The sequence below is a fragment of the Trichechus manatus genome, unplaced genomic scaffold, assembly GCF_000243295.1.
Source record: "Trichechus manatus latirostris isolate Lorelei unplaced genomic scaffold, TriManLat1.0 scaffold00037, whole genome shotgun sequence".
Lineage (NCBI taxonomy): Eukaryota > Metazoa > Chordata > Mammalia > Sirenia > Trichechidae > Trichechus > Trichechus manatus.
The window spans coordinates 985,201-1,004,843 of NW_004443973.1; positions in this window are offsets into that span (position 1 = coordinate 985,201).

Here is a 19,643-nt window from a genome sequence, read left to right on the forward strand (position 1 = left end):
CACACTTTAGTGCCACTGAGTGACAGGAAGATTTGACAACTTAGGGCATAGGGGCCACATGTTTGCACTGCATGAGATATGTTGGCAGTGTTCCATGAGTGTGACATCTGCATCTAATTTCCACCAACTTTCCCTATGAGGAAGGAGGGGGGATACAGAAGTGTATGTATTTCAAACACGTATGTGTTTTATTTTTATTATGAAAATTACAAACATATACAGAAGAATAGAGATTATCAGCATAGCCAGGTTTGTTTCATCTATAACCCCACTCATTTCACCCCTACTCTGGATCATTTCTGAGGCAAATACCAGATGTCAGATTATTTTTTCTATAAACATTTTAGTATATATCTCTAAAAAATAACTCTTTTTTAAAAAAGCATAATACTATCAAAAGATATTTTAAAGGTATTAGAGATTAACTCTTACATGTCTTTTGTAGCTAATTTATGTGTTACATAATCATTAAATAATTTCAAGAATCATATTATCTTTTTCCCTTTTTCATGAATGAAAAGAAACTCTTACTAGCTAAACAGACTTTCCGCGATAAAGTATTTGTTGAATAAGAGAGAGAAAAAAAGGTCATTACCTCTTAAAATATATCCTGAATGTCAAATAGAAATGCGTGTTTTTTATTCTTCTAATAAGTTAGGATAGATTGGCAGAGTTTTGTGGGTTACTCATAGAACAGAATTCAGAACCTCACTCCCACACAGATGCCAGAGAAGTTGGCAGAATCTCAGATGAGAGTGGTTTCATGAAGGCTTTGGGGAATTGACACTAGAGTCTGAAAGTCCCAGTCTCAGCAAAAATCTCCACTGTAAGTTTGGCAAAGAATTGGTGGAGTCACTCTATTTAAGGAGCCAAATGGGCTTGAACTGAAGAGCAAAGGATTTTTCCCCAAAAGCTATGAACTGTATTCATTCAAGTATTGTAGACAAAATTCATTATCTGCTGCATGTGTTTATATATTTATTTTATTAAGGCTGGAATGGGTGTATAAGGCAGAAGGAAACTCCTTCCTCCCTCTACTATCCCCTGTGTGATGGTTAAGGTTGTCTGGGCCATGATTCTCAGTGGTTTGGCAGTTATGATGTAGTTTGGCAGTTATGCACTGATATAGTCATCTCCATGATGAGATCTGATATAATCAATTCCATGATGACCCCTGCTATGAACAGCCAATCAGTTGAAAGGAGTTTCCTTGGGGGTGTCCTGTACCCGAAATATATGGACTTCCTGGCAAAGCTCACTGGCTTTTTGCTCTGCTCTGGATCCTGCATTTGGCTCATCATCATCTGACCTCCGGTACTTGGGACTTGAGCCAGCAGCCTGCCATCTCACCTGCTGATCTTAGGTTTGTCGCTCCTGCAGCTACATGAGTCAGGAGAAGCCCCCAGCCTGATGTCTGACCCATGAACTTTCCAGCCTCCACAACTATGTGAGCCATTTCCTTAATATAAATGTCTCTTTCTCTATCTATCCCCAAGCCCATTTCCATCAAGTTGATTCTGACTCATAGCAACCCAATAGGACACAGTAAAACTGCCCCATAGGCTTTCTAAGGAGCAGCTGGTGGATTCGAACTGCCAACCTTTTGGTTAGCAGCCAAACACTTAACCACTGGGCCACCAGGGCCCTCATATATATACACTTCACTGGTTTTTCTTCTCTAGAGAACTCAGCCTAAGACATCTTGCAAGTCCGCACGGCATACTAAAAAGGGTTGAGAAGCAATGGTCTAAGATATAAATTCTCCCCCCAAAAAAGAGTCATAAATATGTATGGATGATGAATATATACATCATATCTTGTGTATAATGAATTAAATTATACTTTGACAACTTAACCCAATATTCAATTTTGAAAAGTGAAATGTTCTCACCTTGTAAATTAATATTTTGGAGTATGTGGAATTGACTAAGTGTTAAAGTAATAGTTCTCTCAGCCCTGCTTTGAGGACACCAGGGAGTTATTATAGAAAGCTTATTGATGTATGGCTTGCTTTTTATATTAATGCATCATTGTACCCACAGATCATTTAGTGGATCTATAGATGAAATCACTGTAACTGTTTAATTGTCCTATACATTCAAAATCTATGCAAATGGGAAAAGAAAGGATGTGGCATCAATAAAAATAGCCCTTTAGAAGTATTTTTTAAAACAACTACTAGAGACAAATAGGAGCCATAAATTGCAGAAGTGAGTTAAATGAATCTTGATGTGATGGGAGTCAGGAAATCACCAGGAGGAGGATAGCAGGAAGAGAGGGAATAGAGCTCTGTGTGCAATTAATCTCCCCAACCAGATGTATCTTGTCTCGTTGGAAAACAGGTACCATGTGTCTTACATTGAGTGTGGTTATTTCTCTACGTTTTTCTATTATGATCTATAAAAGGGGAAATGAAAATACCAAGAGTGAAATTTTGAAAATCCAACCAAAAAGACTTTGTAGTTTGGTAGAATTAGTTTTAGATGAAGAATCAAGAGACATGCACTCAGACCTGACACAGATACTTTCCCTATCACAGCAAATTTTCTCTGGTTGTTCACAGAAGAATTTCAGGTGGCTGAAGGTGACTGTATGAAAATCTAGCTCTTTGGCCTGCCTTCCTCACTCTATTGGGTCTCCTGCTGGGCTTTTCCATCTGATTTCTCTATCAGCAGGACTATATACGATTAGCCAGTTTTATATGTATCTGAATTTCCCGTTTGCAAAGAGCCAGGTGAGCCCATTAAAGGTGCCATCTGTTTGGGTCTTCATTTACTCATTCATCAATATTTACTCAATTGAGCATCTACTGTATGCCAAGAACTCTGTTTGGTGCTGGGAATATAGACATAAACAAGACAAACATGACTCTGCTTTAATGTGGTTTATGGATTAACAAGGGAGACAATTATAATTGTGATATGTGCTACAAAGGAAACTAGAAAACATAACAGGGGAGCAAATTATAAATATAATATGTGCCACAAAGGAAAATAGTAAAAGTACAGACCAGTGCTTTTGATACTATAGTTGTACTTCATCAGGGGATCTGGAAATCAATTTAGTAAGCTAAGACGAGCATGCTTTTATTTAATGGAACAGAATGGAATAGAAAGGAACAGAAAAATAAATATTAGAGTATATCACATGCAATAAGGGTCAGTATTATTTCAAGAATTAACACATATGCTGGAATGTGGGAAAAATGTATTTCTTACTATGGGTCATGGAGGAAAAAGTTTCAAGGCCATTAATTGGAACATACCATAGAGACTATAATAGGCATGTCTATCACTGCCTGGTCCAACCATAGTTACTTCTATGATGCCTGCCATACTCAAGTCTTTGTGCTCTTACTTCCACAATTCTTGAACATATCTGATTAGACAGATAAGGACCCCTGAGCCAAGTGCAGACATTGTATTACAAATAACCAATGAGATTCCTCAGTAAGGATTTTGGAATTGAGGCACTGGAAGTCTAAGCCAGTCAGATATAAGTATTTGAGATTAAAGGTCATGTAAGGTCAATGATAAGATGACCATACAGGTCCCTATGCAAGATAATAAGCTCAGGAAGCTGACTGAGAGATAAAAGAATGGATAAAACACGTAGAGACGAAAAAAAAGTCAGAGCAAAGAATCTCGGTTCTCGACTTTAGATATAGAAGTCCAACTTTATTTACTCTTCTCAGATTTCTTAAGATCTCAGCATTTTTCATTCAACACCTATCTCTTCAAAAGCTATTTGAACAGGTTCTTTTTCTTACAACTAAAAGAGTCACCCTAGAAAAATTTGGTATACCTTTTATTTTCTTCTTGATTTTTTTAAATGTCAGTGATAATAATGTATCCACCAAAAAACAAGCCGAATAACATTTGTTTAAAGAGATCAGGGAAAGAAAACTAGTCCTTTAGTCAAGGAGGCTTTGCAACCAGGTCCTCAATCATTTATAGTCTAATATCTAGACTAAGAATTTTCAGCCTTTTAGACTGCATCCTCCCATTATAAATGGTTTTCTACATTGGTTTCACAGTATTCTCAGCACTACAGTGATCCATTTTTAGGTATATCACAGATAAATTGGCTCCCTTCCAGGTCACTTCTATGTTAATGACACATCAACAATAATCAGAATGAACTAAATTGGGAGATTCTGTGTTTGCAGCAGAGCCTGTCTGTTGCCTTCATTGTGAATGGCACAATGGCTCAAATATGAAGATGCCACTGATAGATGACACCCTTGTGTTCATTCACTTTGAGCTTTGTTTGCTACTTGAACTTGATCACAATGGACATCCACTAAGGCATAAAGAAATTCATGCTCCCTTTAGTCATTCAGGCACATAATGAGTTTCAACAAAACATAGTGGAATCCAAGAATCTGCATCACCCAGAGAGTGCCCTTGAAATGAAGCCTTACCTTTTATTAGAATCAAATGTTACCAAGTGAAGAGGAAAGCTATAAATGTGTATGCTGGCTGCAGTTGAAGCTTTAGTGAGACTTATCCTATTTTTCCTGTGTTTATGAAACATAAATTCAAAGATGTCAAAATATGGTGAGCACAATGCAGAAAATGTTTTCTCTTAAAGGTAAGGGATGGGATGGTGCAGGGTGTGAATTAGTCCCAAATTAGAAAAGACAAATTTTTCCGGTTGATGTCTGAAAATAATTTCTTGTCAACCAAAAAGAAAAAAATCAAAAAAGAAAACACATAAAATAAAGAATAGAAAACCGTATGAAAGAAGAAGAAAAATCAATCCAGTCAAAGAGCTGTGTTCTGATGGACTAGACTGTTGTGTCACAGAGCTTGGCTGAGGAGGCCTTGATGCTAGCATGTCCAAGATTAGATGTCTCCCCCAGCCAGTCAATTCCCGCCATGTCTTCTAACTAAATTCCAACTATACCATCTTCCAAACACATGTAAGGATGCGAAAAGGGAGTAAAAACTCAAACTTAACCCCTCACCAAAGACCCCAAGCAACATCTCAGTGTGTCAAGAACAGCCAATTAATGTCAGCGCAAAATAAAGGTTTATAATTTTTTTCATCATTTACTAAGCAGCAATAAGAGCCTAATATTATTTTTTCCAGTCTAATAACTAGTTAAATGAAGAGCCCAAATTAGAACCCATGGCTCTGTTATATGTTGCTAAATATTTAAAACAAGTAGAACAGAACAGTTTTCCCATAGAACACTCGGCAATTTTTGATGGAAAGGCAAATGCAATTACAGTTTCATAATTAGCAAATAAAAACAATGGAACAGTAAATGGTGCTTGAAAAGACATTGACAATAAATGACTGAGTTCTCAGAGAAGATTGGTAAAGAGCTCATCAGATTTGCTAAAGTGAGTAATAAGAGAATAAACTGGACTGCAAAGTACACTTTCAACATGAAATAATCCACATACAGAAACTAAGCACTTCCTATTACATGAAAGGAAGTAAGAAAGAAAGTGGGAAAACTACTCACACCCTTTGCCTGATCCAGGAAATCTTGTAGAGCTGTTTCCAAACATTAATTGTTCAGGTTCACCTGCTCAATTTTTGCCATATCCTCATAACACCTGTGTCCTATTTTTTACTCAGTATTTTTTCTTTAAATTGAATTTAGTTTTTTCCTATGCAACAATATCCTTGAGATCATAAGTGTGATGTGCTAATTATAATTTACTGATACACATTAAAATAAATGCTTATTTATTGTTTAATTTTGTTCATCAGTATATGTGCCTTTGGTGATATACATGTATGTACTACATGTTGGGAAATACTAACAAGAAAAAAATGGTGCCTTTGATCAGGAATTGCCAAATGCACAAAGTTTTCCATAGTTCCTAGCAGGAAAGAGTGTCTACATTTGGCCCTCATCTAAAAGAATCATTTACCCTAAAAGTGAAGTTCAACAGACGTAAGCACCTATTCCATGTCAAGTCCTATACTGTGCCCTGATAGTACCAAAAACATAGTCTTTGCCCCCCAGGGCCTAGAATGTAATACAAAGTGAATAAATTCTCTAGAAAAAAAATACCCACTTTGTCTTAAAGAATATCCCTATTATGACCAAAACGCTGCAGCCACTTCCTCTTGTGACTGATAATAGTATAAATGAGTGCAAATCTGTTTCCTGACAAAGCAGACTGGGGAGCACAGAATCAAATTTTCCAAAAAAGCAGCCAGGCGGGAGCAATCCTGTATGATATATTAAGTTCTAAAACAGCTAATGAAATAATGTGTACAATAGGAGTATAATTACACAAATATATGCATATTTATGCATAAAGTAAAGATTAGAAGGAAGTACACCAAAATACTAAAATATTAACAGTAATTATCTCTGCATGTTGGAATTACAGGTGAGATTTATTTTCTTACTTATGCTTTTTGTGTTACACAAATTTTCTTCAGCAGTTTCTTTGGAGTCCTCTGATTCCTTTGGATATCAGAATAAAAATCTGTTTGTATTTTAGTCTTTGATTCCCATTTACTTAAGACTTTTATTGGAGGTTTTTTGTTGTTGTTGTTGTAGTTTTGCTTTTTATTAAATAGCTTTTTTTATTCAAAGGCTGCCTCCCTTGAAAATAAAAAGGGGCAAGCCTTTTTTTTTTTTTTTAAAGTTTAACAACTTGCTATTGTCTGTAAAGGCCTCACCATTTCCTGCTTCATATCTCTGCATTTCCCTCTGACTCAAATGCATTTTCCCTCATATCTATATGTGAAATCTACATCTATGAGGTCTTCCATGAAACTCAAAAGTTAGAAGCAATTTCTTCTCCAGAATAAAAGCAATTTCTTCTTCTGGAATTTCATAGCAACTTGTTTGTAATTTATTAATGACAATAATTTTCTATTCTACATTCTGTTATAATCTGCAAAATATACCTAGTATAGCCTGTTCCATAAGAACATTTATACTTTTTAAATATTGTCTTAAAAGGAATGTATTTGAACATGAAAAACAGAATCCCCGAGGCCTTAAAGATCACCTTGTTCAACCTACTTTGCAAACGGGGAAACTGAGGCTCAATTGTATGTCCCCTCAAGTATGGGAGATGGGAAAATAAAAATAGCTATACAGGTCTGGTATACTCAATGCAACTGAGGAAAGAATGGCAATCTCTAGTTATACTGAAACAGCAAATCTTCAGATATTCGTTGAATTTAGGAAGACCCTTGTGGTTTTAATTGTGAAGAAAAAGAAGAAAATTAAAGAATAGTATTTTCTTACATGGACAATGTAACTAGGAATTTTATAACAATGTTTCAACTATCTGGGAATGGAAATCTCTTTATAACACATAAATCTTTCTCAGATGCCATGCAGGTTCCAGTAAATCATCTATTAATTCTATTTGACTTTTTGTTCTTGGATAAAAGAACTTCCTGCTGCACCAGTTCCCTGGGCTTTCTTCCCTTTCTAAAATATTGGTTCTTTCCCCTTTTTGTGCAGAAACCAAATGATTAGCTTCAGGCTTATGACTGATTTCCCGTTGTTCCATTCACTCTAACCTCTCCTCACTGAGCCAACAATCTGGACCCCAGAGGGATTTGTCACAGTTCTCCAATTCTCTTTCTCCCTCAGCAGCAATTTTTTATTTGACTTTTCTTTTTTTTTTACTTTTATAAAAAGAAAAATTCTCACTTTAACCCTTCTTTTTTAAATTGTCCTTTGATTATAAGACAAGGAAAGGGCCTTAACTTCTTGGAACTCATGCAAGGTTGACAGTGAACACTGATGTTCATTTCTTTTTGTTACAACACAGAGAAGTGGAAATGAGACTCTTAGAAATGGTGTTGCCTTTCAAACTAGATTTGAATCTATTAATCACACTCACAGACTTCAGTTTGATTCTATCATAGAATCTATCTTTCAAATCACCTACAAAGTAAGCACAATCAATAATTATTGAAAATTTTCTGGAAAGGAATGTAAAAACGATACTTTGATCTCAAAGAAATGGTGTGACTTGCAAGTACTAAAGTACGTTCAATGATAGATAAAACATAGTCATTGAAATCTTTCTGAATGGGGAACTTTGTTGTTATCATTGGTAGCACCAATAATAAAAATAACAATAGCCATCATTTGTTAAGACCTTTCCATGATCATTCTGTGAGGCATATGGAGTCCTGGTGGTGCAGTGGTTAAGAACTACAGCTGCAAACCAAAAGGTTGGCAGTTTGAATCCACCAGCTGCTCCTTGGAAATCATATGGGGCAGTTCTACTCTGTCTTATAGGGTCACTATGCGTCAGAATCAACTCGACAGCAACAGGTGTTTTTGGTGAGACATATAAGGTGTTTTTATGCAAATAACACATGCCCTTCTATGTTTGTTTGCCAACCATGCCCTCCCCCCATGAGGCACCCTCACAAGCACCACCATGCCAATCCTCTTCCACATGTTGCTGTAAAAAATTAGCGTAGCGTGCTTACAAAAATACCTAGCGGAAGGAGGGCGCAGTTGTCAAACGTAAAAGGTTAGCATTATTTGTGTAAAAAGTATGGTAGTTCTTATCCTCCTTTTTAACAGATCAGGACAAACTCAGAGAGGTTACTTAATACCCAGTGCTACATAGCACAGCCAAAATTTAAAGTTTTATAAAACTGGATTCATGAAGAAATTCAAACAAATCAATTCTGTTTTAGACTGTACCATTTGAAATCTGTAAGATTCTGCCAAAAAGAAGAGACTAAAACAGACATAATTTGGTTGAAATAATACCATATTTTCTTATGCAGTTTTTGAGCCTATATTTTGTAGGGCAATACATAAAGTAAAAATATTTACCTATAACACTCATTTGGTGAACTGTGAAAACACTTGAACACAAAAACTATTCCAGATGACAAGGCAACAAAATTTAAAGGTTTTATGAGACTCATCTGAAGAATAGTGTCAACGCTATTGAGAATTGTATATATTTGAAAATATTGATATATAACTTTTCTACCATAATTCAATCTATATGAAAAATTTTTATTCTAATTAATTCATTCACATATATTATCATACCATTTGAAAGATTAAAAAGTTATTTATGCATAAAAAAGACCAGGAGTGGGCATCTGAAAGCTAAGTTTCCTGGAATTCTAGGCCCCTAATTGTCTTTACTTGTATTGGCAGCAAGATGCAAAGGATATGAGAGAATCCTTTTGGAAGCAATCCCAATAACTACAGGATATCTTTCAACTACAACTCATCTCTAATTCAACATCACAGAACACAAAGGGGCACGGGCATTATCACAAATCAGTTATCACAAATCAGTTTTGAGACATAAAATATGCATACTCTTGTTTACTTTACTATGAATTTTTTAAGATCCTTATAGCACTGTTTCCACTTATTAAATAATATCCTTCAGCTTCAGTAAGAGTTGCATCCCTACAAATCAAAAGATTAAGCTCTTCATTTTTAGAAACAAGGGGAAATCATTTTCCCACAGTCTTGTCCTTTCCCCTTAAGATTCCTAAATTAAAACCAACAGTGGTAACACTACTCCCTTTCCCTCTTTTCTTATTTATATACCTGTATCATTATTTTATTTTTAATAATAACATAAAAATGAATCTGTGTCTTAAATTTCTTGATTTTGGAATTATAAAAACAACTAAAAATGTTGAGTGGAGGAATTAAAAGAGAGACAGAGCCTGTTTTACTTGCCAAAATGTAATTCCCTGTTACACAATCAAATAAGGAGCCTTTAAAAGGCTTAACTGACGTCCTGGGCACCTCTGAGCTTAACAGCATAATATTTTGGTAAGAAAAGTTGAAAACAGATGAGATACATATGGATTATGTTTCCCTTGAAATTCTCAGAGTTTTAAAATCTAACAGATAATGTGCTTTGAGCTTTCATCTAATTCTCCATTCTTGTGAAATGCAATGACCCTGAACACAGACATTCTATCCCTCACTGAGGATTATGAATTGGTCTGGAAACACTTGTCACATATCGCAGCAGATCAGTGACGTGGGCACACAAAAAGATCTGATGCACGAAATCCACACTGTATATTCAGACTTATAACCTAAGTCCAAGAGATACATTGAAAGTTAAGGGGAGTAGAGAAAATTGCAAAAGAGGCAAATGAAACAAAGTGGCTCAAAAATATTGTAAGAATTCTGTTGCATTAACAGTGAGTTGACAATTCTCCACCTTGCAAGATTCCAGTACATTAAAACAACATTAATCAAATCTGATTAGCCTAATAAACAACATTAAAATAGAGCCTTTTTACCTTATGTTCAGTGGCCACAAACAAAATGCATTTACTCAACTGAAAACGATATATCTACAAAGTAAAAATCTTTAGACTGTCATTCTATTAAAGTGTTATGCAAGATCCAACCTCAGATATCTTATTAATATTTTTAATGTAGGTGAATCCTTAGGAGAGGAATTATACAAATTAGCCACCTGAAAACAAGCTAGCGAAGTACTTCAAGAAGGGGAATGAATGGGCATGGCTGTCTGCTACAATGGCACAAATAGTAATGTAGGCATAATTGCCAGAGGCCTAAAAATGCTCTGGACTTAGCACTGGACAGATAAACTAATATTTTCAGATAGTCTACTATGTGCTAGGCACTACAGTCATATTATATATCTGATCTCTTTTTATCCTAACATCTCTGTGTTATAAGTAGCATCATCACCATCTCTAGTTTGCAAATAAAGGGCCTGGGGCTGCAAGAGTTCAGTTCAGGTCATAGCTACTTCTCAAGATTGTTCTGAGGGTTAGGAGACAACACATACAACATTTCTTTATAAACTACACATAGCAATGCAAATACAATAGTTTAAAATTTTATAGTCAACTCCTGGTTCACAATGGCATACCAAGCACACACATTCCTCTCTCCCTCCCAAAATCCCTTTGAAATAACACTAAAGGTAGACCAAAACAATAAAAGTAAACTCATGGCACTGTGAAGTCAAGAGAAAGGTGCCTTCTACAGATATGATATTTTCACAAATTTCTGGAAGATAGAGAGAAAGGAATCTTTTTTTATAAACCCAGCTTTACAAAACCACAACAGTTCAGCCTCCATACACTAGAAGGCAGTAATAGAGGGTGTTGTCATTTTCTCTGCCGGGAGCAAACACACATTCAAGAAGACTGTAGCATTCATCTCCAGCCTAAGAACTGAAACCATAAGAACTTTCTGTAAACATGGTGTAAGATTTGTTTGGGAAGGACTATTAGTGCAAGTGTTTGGTCTGGAAATGTAGGCAGCACACAGCTACAAGAACTCTAAAATACCTCAGCAGAGTGAAGAGTAAAACAGGAATGACAGTTCCTCCAAGAAGTAAAATTCAATAGAGACGACAACCCCATCACCCCCAGAGAATCCCTCTTACTTTGAAAACTGTGAGGGTTCCAAGCTATCCTAACAATTCCCACCAATGGAGCCTAAAGGGAAGTCAAGCATTCCACCCAAGATAGAGCTTTTGCAAAGGGGATTTCATAACAATTATTTGTATGAATCAATATATTCTATTTCAAAAATACGATTGTTCAACCAAACCCAACAGGCATCTAAGGAAAATTAACAAGGTGAAATGGAAAAACTGACCCTGGATGGATTAAAAATAATACATTACAGGCATGCAATTTTTAAAATATCTAATTAGTACCATCAGAGAGATTCAGACGGAACAAGCTATTATAAAAATGGACGCCCAGTGCTATCTCAATCGGAATTCCCTTTTCATGCCCAGTACTTGTTTTTTAGGCTGTGGACAGCCATGGACAATAATTAGCAAATGAAAGAGAAAAATAAGATGACAGAAAGAACAAGTTTTCCGTGGCTATATATGCATAACAGTTTCAAAATACCAAGTGAGGATGATGTGGTTAGTACAAAAACCATGGTATATTCTAGTAGCAGATAATAACTGTATATATGTGGATGAATCACAAGTTTAAATCTCACTACAACTCTCATGTGAGGAGAAAATACAGTGTTTTTACTTCATCTCTAATAACTGTGGCCTAAGTTCTTACCTACTGGTGAGAAAAAAATATAGAAGATGATAGATGATGATGGTGATGATAGATAAATAGACAGACATGAATGAAAGAAAGAAAGAGGGAGGGAAGGAGGAATTTGTTATTGTTGTTAGTTGGTATCAAGTTGGCTCCAACTCTCCAACTCATGGCAACCCCATGTACAACAGAAGGAAATGATGTCCAGTGCTGTGCCACCTTCACAATCATTGGTATGCTCAAGAATCCATTGTTACGGCCACTGTGTATTTCAAACAATATTGTCTTGTGATCCATAAGATTTTCATTGGCTAATTTTTGGAAGAAAGCCAGACCTTTTTTCTTAACATATCTTAGTCTTGAAGCTGTGCTGAAACCTGTCCACCATCGGTAACTCGGCCGGCATTTGAAATACTGGTGGTATAGCTTCTAGCACCATAGCAACACACAAGCCATCACAGTACGACAAACTGACAGATGGGTGATGGATAGGTAAAAATAGGTACGTAAAATATTTTTGCTAAGTATCCAGTCTTATATAAAGCTTTTTCTAATTCAATACATTAAACAGTTCCTTGACAGCCATTTCATATGGACTGCATCAAATTGCTCTGACACAGTAGCATGTGGCTGGTGATCTCATGATCCAGATCCCCTTTGCATCCATTCAGCTCTGGCTGGCAACAGACCCCAGATCTGCTGCCTCATCTTCTATCAGGCTCCTGGCCAAGGGATTCACCACATTATGAAGGGTCCCTTGGTAGGCCTGCTGGAATTCCATGCAGAGTCTGCACCACATGGGAAATCTAAACTTCAAACCCTCACTCTATCTAATCCCATTTTGATATCAAATTTACTTTCAGTGTGGCTGTGCCCCAAGTTTTTATGTGGGGGAACCCAAGAGACAGACTTTTTCAGAGCCCTAACAGAGAGGTTGGGGTCCACTTCAAAGAGCCCCCTCAACCCTTGGTGTTTCCCTACATAGCCAAAGCTTCTTCCTCTCTAGGACATCCATGTTGGACCACCTACATCCTCTTCCCTTTCCCTTCCCAGAGTCTGAAAGGGCAGACTCTACCTCCTTCCTCTTCCTGCCGAGGCTTCCTGTATATAACATCATCTATAGCAGCCCACCAAGCCTGGGCCTTGATAAACCAACAAGGAATATAAAGGAATTTAGAGAATCTTTTCTGAAGACAACAGCCCGATTTGCAAAACTGTAAAATCTTATTTTTGAACATGAGACGTTAAATATTTCCTTTATTTTCCATATATATCTTTGGAACATTCCTATTCTATCCAAAACAATCCAGGCCAACTGATACTCGAGGCTAACTAGGATCATATACTCAGCAAATAAAAAAACAGTCACTTTTAAAATATGACCCCATTTTAGTATAAATGTTAAAAAAAAAAAAAAAAACTTTAGATATATTTCATAGCACAGATTCATTCACTGTGGTGTTTGCATGCCAACGACAGATTCCCTGAATCTAAAGATGTAGAAAAGTGCCACTGGAACCCTTGTCTATGGCCTGTGAGAAATCCAATGTCTTCCTTAAGATTATGTGAATTCTAAGAGGCTTACTTTTCCTTGGGGTGCCTCTGATTCATTTCCTGCTTCTTCTGAATTCTTGTTCTCTTCTCTTCTTCTTGTAATTCCTACAAGTTTTGTTCATTGGTGTCAACCCAAACATGGGATATAGCCCTACTTCCTTGATTTCTTCCACCTACTCTCAACACTGCTCACATGAGTCAGTTGTCAGTGATTGACTTTCGGTAGAGATTTTGAGCTAACAGTGAGGGGGAGGGCACATCAATACTGTAGAGGATTTAAAATTAAAAATTAGACATTTGTTTCCTTAAAAAAATCACTGACTTCACTACTCAGAGTCTAATTTTCCACCCTTTTGCTCAACCATTTTCACTTTCTCTGTACAGGCTTCAGCCCAACAACTTTAAAAATTTGCTTCCATTTTATTAAAGAAAGAATTCATCTCTCTCTAGCACTTACCTCCAAAGAGTATGCATATTTTGATAGTCAAGTTCTCACTGATGTGTCCCATCAAATAATAGGCCACCTCTCCAAATCTAACACTTAGCCCTCATTCTGTGCAAAAGTAAATGTGCTGAATCATTTCTGTTTGCCTCTCTGCTTTCCCATCCCCAAATCTACTTTTTATTTCTCTCTCTTCCCAGAAAGCTAAATTGTATGGGTTGCTTCAGCTAGCTCTCATACCATCAGGTCTTCAGGTGGTTTCAGCCAATGAGAGACACCAGCAGGAGATCAAAAGGAGGAAGGAGGGTGGAGTAAGGGCATTTATCCCTGCTTCTCTTCTCCTTGTCAGGCTGCTGCAAGTTGGCTGCTTTCCTCCAGTGAGAATCACAGCTCCTGCCAGGTAGCCTTTCCACAACTACTTCATCTCCAGCTTGAAGTAGTGGCTCCCTCCCCTTTCTTTTCAGGCCTAGGGATGTTAAGACTCCAGTGCTGACATCCGTTTTTCTTACCCCATTTATACTTTTATAACTAGTCTCTTTACTTAAACTCTCCTCATTCACCCCATTTGAGTTACCATTTCTTACTTGGACTCTGATACAGTAAAGGAGCTCCGATATGAATTATGCCCCTTAGAAAACACAGGTAACTATTGTCAGCTTTGATTCTGAATAAATTTTTTCTGCTGCATCTTTATATAAAACCACTTCAAGAAAGGGAAAAAATAAACACATCTTTATTTCTATTATATGCCAGACACTGCACTGATGTTGTCCATATGCTATCCTCATTTAATGGTAACTATAACCCCTTTTGGTAGATTTAGTATCCTTGTTATGGATAGGAAATTGAGGTTCAGATCAATTAACTTGCCCGCAGTCACATAGTTAAACAAGCTACTGAGCAGGAAATGTAAGCCAAGGTATGAGAGAGCCCAAAGTCTAATCTTCACCCATTATACATCACCTAAACAATGTTAAAAGAGATACTTTAGTCATTGGGAATTGCAAATCAAAACCACAGTGAGAAACCACTTCACATTCACTAGAATGGCTAAAATCAAAAAGACTAATTGTAACAAAGGTTGATGAGAATTTGGAGAAATCGGAACCCTCATACACTGTTGGTAAGACTGTAAAATGCACAGCTGCTTTGGAAAACAGCCTAGCAGTTTCTCAAAAGGTCAAACAGAATTTCCATATAACCCAGGAATTCCACTCCTAGGTATATATGAGAGAAATTAAAGCATGTCCATGCAAAAACTTGTACATGAATGTCCACAGAAGTATTATTAAAATAGCAAAAAAAATGGAAACAATCCACACGTCTACCAACTGATGAATGGATAAACAAAATGTGGTATATATATTAAATGGAATATTATTCAGCAATAAAAAGGAATGAAGTACTTATACATGACTAAAACATACATGAATCTTGAAAATATGTTAAGTAAATAAAACCAGTCCCAGAAGACCATATATTGTATGATTCCATTTATATGGAATGTCCAGAATAGGCAAATCTTTAGAGACAAAAAGTAGATTAATGGTTGCCTAGGGCTGGGAGATTTAAGGGAAGTGGAGAGTGCCTGCTAATGGGTATGGGATTGTTTTTGTTGTTGTTGTTTTTCAGGGTAGTGAAAATGTTCTAAAATTGATTGTGGTAATGTTTACACAACTTTGTGGATATGTTTTAAAAAATCATGGAATCGTACACTTTAAATGAATGAAATGTATAGTGTGCGAATTATATCTGAACAAAGCTGTTATGAAACAAATAAACTAACACACAAAAGATACTTGCACCCAGCATTCTAAGCTGACAACTGTAGTCAATATTCGGTGGCCAAAGGGTGTGCAGCAGGTAAGTAAACACCCCTGCAGAAGGGTGTCTTAGCAGAATTTTTTTTTTCCTATCTAAGAGTGTGATATGTTATGACAGCTCCTACATTGATTGATATTTGTGATTTAGTAACAACACCAACCTTCATTTGGCATACCGATTGTACAGCTCATTGCCACCTGTTCTCTACTTGTTTCTTGCTGTGACCCCTATTATTCTGTTCATCCTATTATTAAATAAATCTGTTTCATTTTAGAAGGCTGTATTTTGGCTCATACGACACAAGAACAAGCCCTTGGAAACTTGGCTCTTCACACTTTTTTCTGATATCATTTCAATGGATTTTGGCACACATGCGCAAACTACAGGTAGGCCATTTTCTAAAAGATTATTTTATCGGAGTTGCTGTAGAGACATTAAAATCTCAAATAAGATACTTTTTTAAAAATCAAATTTTCTCTTTAAGCTCTCCAAACTATAGAATAATGAGTAAAAAATTCTAATAAGGCCAATGCTCACCAGAGCATGCGTGTCAATTATATAAGTAATATTTAAACCAATCAATTTTCTTCTTACTCATGAAAAATATTTAGAAAATATATTTTCAAACTTATGTACATCAATAGAGGATGTACTTTTGGTTAATATGGGTCTAGCAGGTTTTTTGCCAGATCTTTGTCAGGAAAATAAAAGTCTGAGTCCCACGTGAAGGTGAGTGCAGGAAATAAAGGACAGTCCTAGGTTGCAGGAACTTGAATCAGTGTCTATAAAACCAAAACCCATCGCCATCGAGTCAATTCTGACTCATAGCAACCTTATAAAGGACAGGCAAAGCAGACGATCGAGTCCCTGAGGCAGAGCCTGGGCAGATTCCCTAAGATAATGAGATACAGGAGGTGAGATGGAGTGGGACAGAGCAGCTTTTCAGTAGCTTTTTAGAATACTAACTGCAATCAGCCTTTAAATAAGGAAAGTATTGTGAAGGATACTGGCATTCTGATTTTTCTGGAGTACTTAAAACGCAGTCTATCCTATGCCCACATTCTATTTCTCAAAGTCTTAAATGAGAATTGGAAATGCAACCTCAAAATCTTCAAACCTACAAGATTATTCAGTCTCACAATTCATATTCATACTGTATACAACAACTTTTACCTATTCCTTCCTGTAACCTTCACATTAGCCAGAGCTGTGAGGAAAGAGGGCTACAGTGTTCACCTCGGATACAATTAAATGCAACCATTCCCACACATTGACTATGAGAAAGCAAAGATGAGAGAAATAATAGAGGAGTGCTGGGTTCAATAGAGATCATAGGTGAGTGTAGTTGTTATGTAAGTACTTATTGATTTAAGTCATGGTCATTAAACGTGTCTAAAGTGAGTCCTTAAACACCCACTCCCAAACCCCACCATAAAATACAGATTTTAGAAGAATTAGCAAAACGCTGCTGAATACTAGTAGTGGTGGAGACACTGCTAGAAAACCAGGTATATTAATCTCTACCATCCTTCAGAATAAAGACCCCAAGTGAAAATCAGACACACTTTAATTTTGTTGATCCTGGCTTTCAATAATGCCCAAAGCACAGTAATGGGCTACTTCACTCATTTACTAATATAGTTACTCTGACGCTTCCAGAATGAATGGGCAGCCAGTCATAGCAATTCCACAAATGCTTTATAATATTCAAAAAAAGATCAAATGTTGGGACACTCTTTAAAGATGTCAAAGAAAATATGTGTCTTTCCCATTTTCTAGATAGAAATGCTCATGATGACAGCAATAATTACACAAGACATCTCCACAAAATTTATTTAGAAAAGAGAGTTTCAGGTACTTTAAGAGAAAATATTTGTGGAATTAATAGGAGATAAAAATTGCCTGGACAAATAGGTAAAGTCTTAACCCTATTGACAGTATTGTCCACTTATGCACAATAAATTATCCTCATACAATGTACATCTGTGATATTATTCCATATTTTAAGGAAATATAACGAATTTTTATGTGGATCAGTTTTTATTATGATATCAAATCTGCCACTTTTTAAAGAGGCATTTGAGCCATCTAATAAATAGTAATGTACTCCAGTACAAGCTTAGTGAATGGTTGGAAGGGGGTAGTAATAAATAAGAAGAAAAAGCATTTAAGCAGAGGAGAGAGTTGTTAGCTGCTGTTGAGTCAAGCCCATGCACAATCAGACCATAATGATCCATAGGGTTTTTCACCGGCTGATTTTTCAGAAGTAGTCACCAGCCCTTTCTTCCCAGTCTTAGCCTGGAAGTGCCACTAAAACCTGACAGAGAAGTGGTGGCTGCACTCGAGGTGCATTGGCTGGGCATGGAAGGCAAAAACTCTGCCATTGAACCATCACTGCCCCTGGGCAGAAACGTGTAATTGTGAAGTAATTATTTCAAAATCAGGTCAGTATTTAAAATAAAAATAATTCCAACCACAAATACATTGAGATATTTTTTAATTACAAAAAATAGATCAAGTTCAAAATTTATAATAGATAAACGACCACTAAAATTCTTGAAGATGTCAATTGTTTAACTATAGACTATACAATTGACCTACAAGAGCTATTAACAGTTTTTGAAAGCTTAAAAAATTCTATCTAATTTTATTAGCTGTTGCTGCCAAAGAATGCATCAAGTTAAAATAAAAAGTCATACAAAGTGTCCTTCAACATAAAATCACCGAAGTGTTCTATGTTATTAACAACAAGTACCTTTATTATTCATAGAGAACTTGGTCTCGGTGCCTTTGAATGAAGAGGATTAACTTAGTGAACAGTGTCCTCCATTTATTGCATAGTTTCTGTAAAGCCCTGGACATTTCCAGCTGACAAATACAGACACAGTTTTCATTTTCAGAAACAACGTTAGTTTGCTGCACCATTTGGTGAAATCCAAGCATTTAGTCAAGCTTGTTTCCCTTGCTGCCTGGCTTAGCACATGTAATGAGAATTATGTCTTTCACTTCCATGCCAACTTGAATACATTAGATGCAAGAATAACAGAGTCAGCACTATATCAAGATAGACATGGCTGCAGAAAATAATCTAATGCTTTCTTACCCAGGTGGCATTCAACTTCTAAACACTGTAACTAATGAACCACAAAGAACTAATGATAGACTACAGTTTTACATTAATCTCATAAAATTTCATAATTTAAACTATTCAACTCATTTGTTCGTTAAAATAGAATTCCTTAAAATGCCCAATTGGCCAATCAAAGAATTTTTTTTTACCATTTTTAAAATAAGCATATAAGAAGCATGAAAATATAATTAGATTTTAGTTGAGAGGTTAAAAAGGCTAAGTACAACATCAAACAGAATGATATTCTCTAAAGAATAATTAGGATTATGAAAAATAAATCTGGATAATTTTTATTTTTATTACGTAGTTATATATGCAAATTTTGGACTTTTTAAAGTAAAGCACTACATGCTATACTATACTGTTTTACATATATTTTCTAATTTGTGCCTTACAGTTATCAATGAAGTAGGTACTTCTTATCTTCATTTTAAAGATGAAAAAAAAATGGAGCTTAGAGAATTAAGTTACCTAAATGAGGGAGAATCGAAACCTAGGTATGCTGAGTCACCTAATCACAACACCCCCTAGGAAGTTTTGTCCTTCATAAACAATGACCATATGCTTTTATCATTTTTCATTTTTACTTTATCATTTTATTCCATTTTATCACCTTTCACTGTATTTAATTCTAGGCACTTATACTCTCCTTAAAACTAAAACAAACCAAACCCATTGCCACTGAGTTGATTC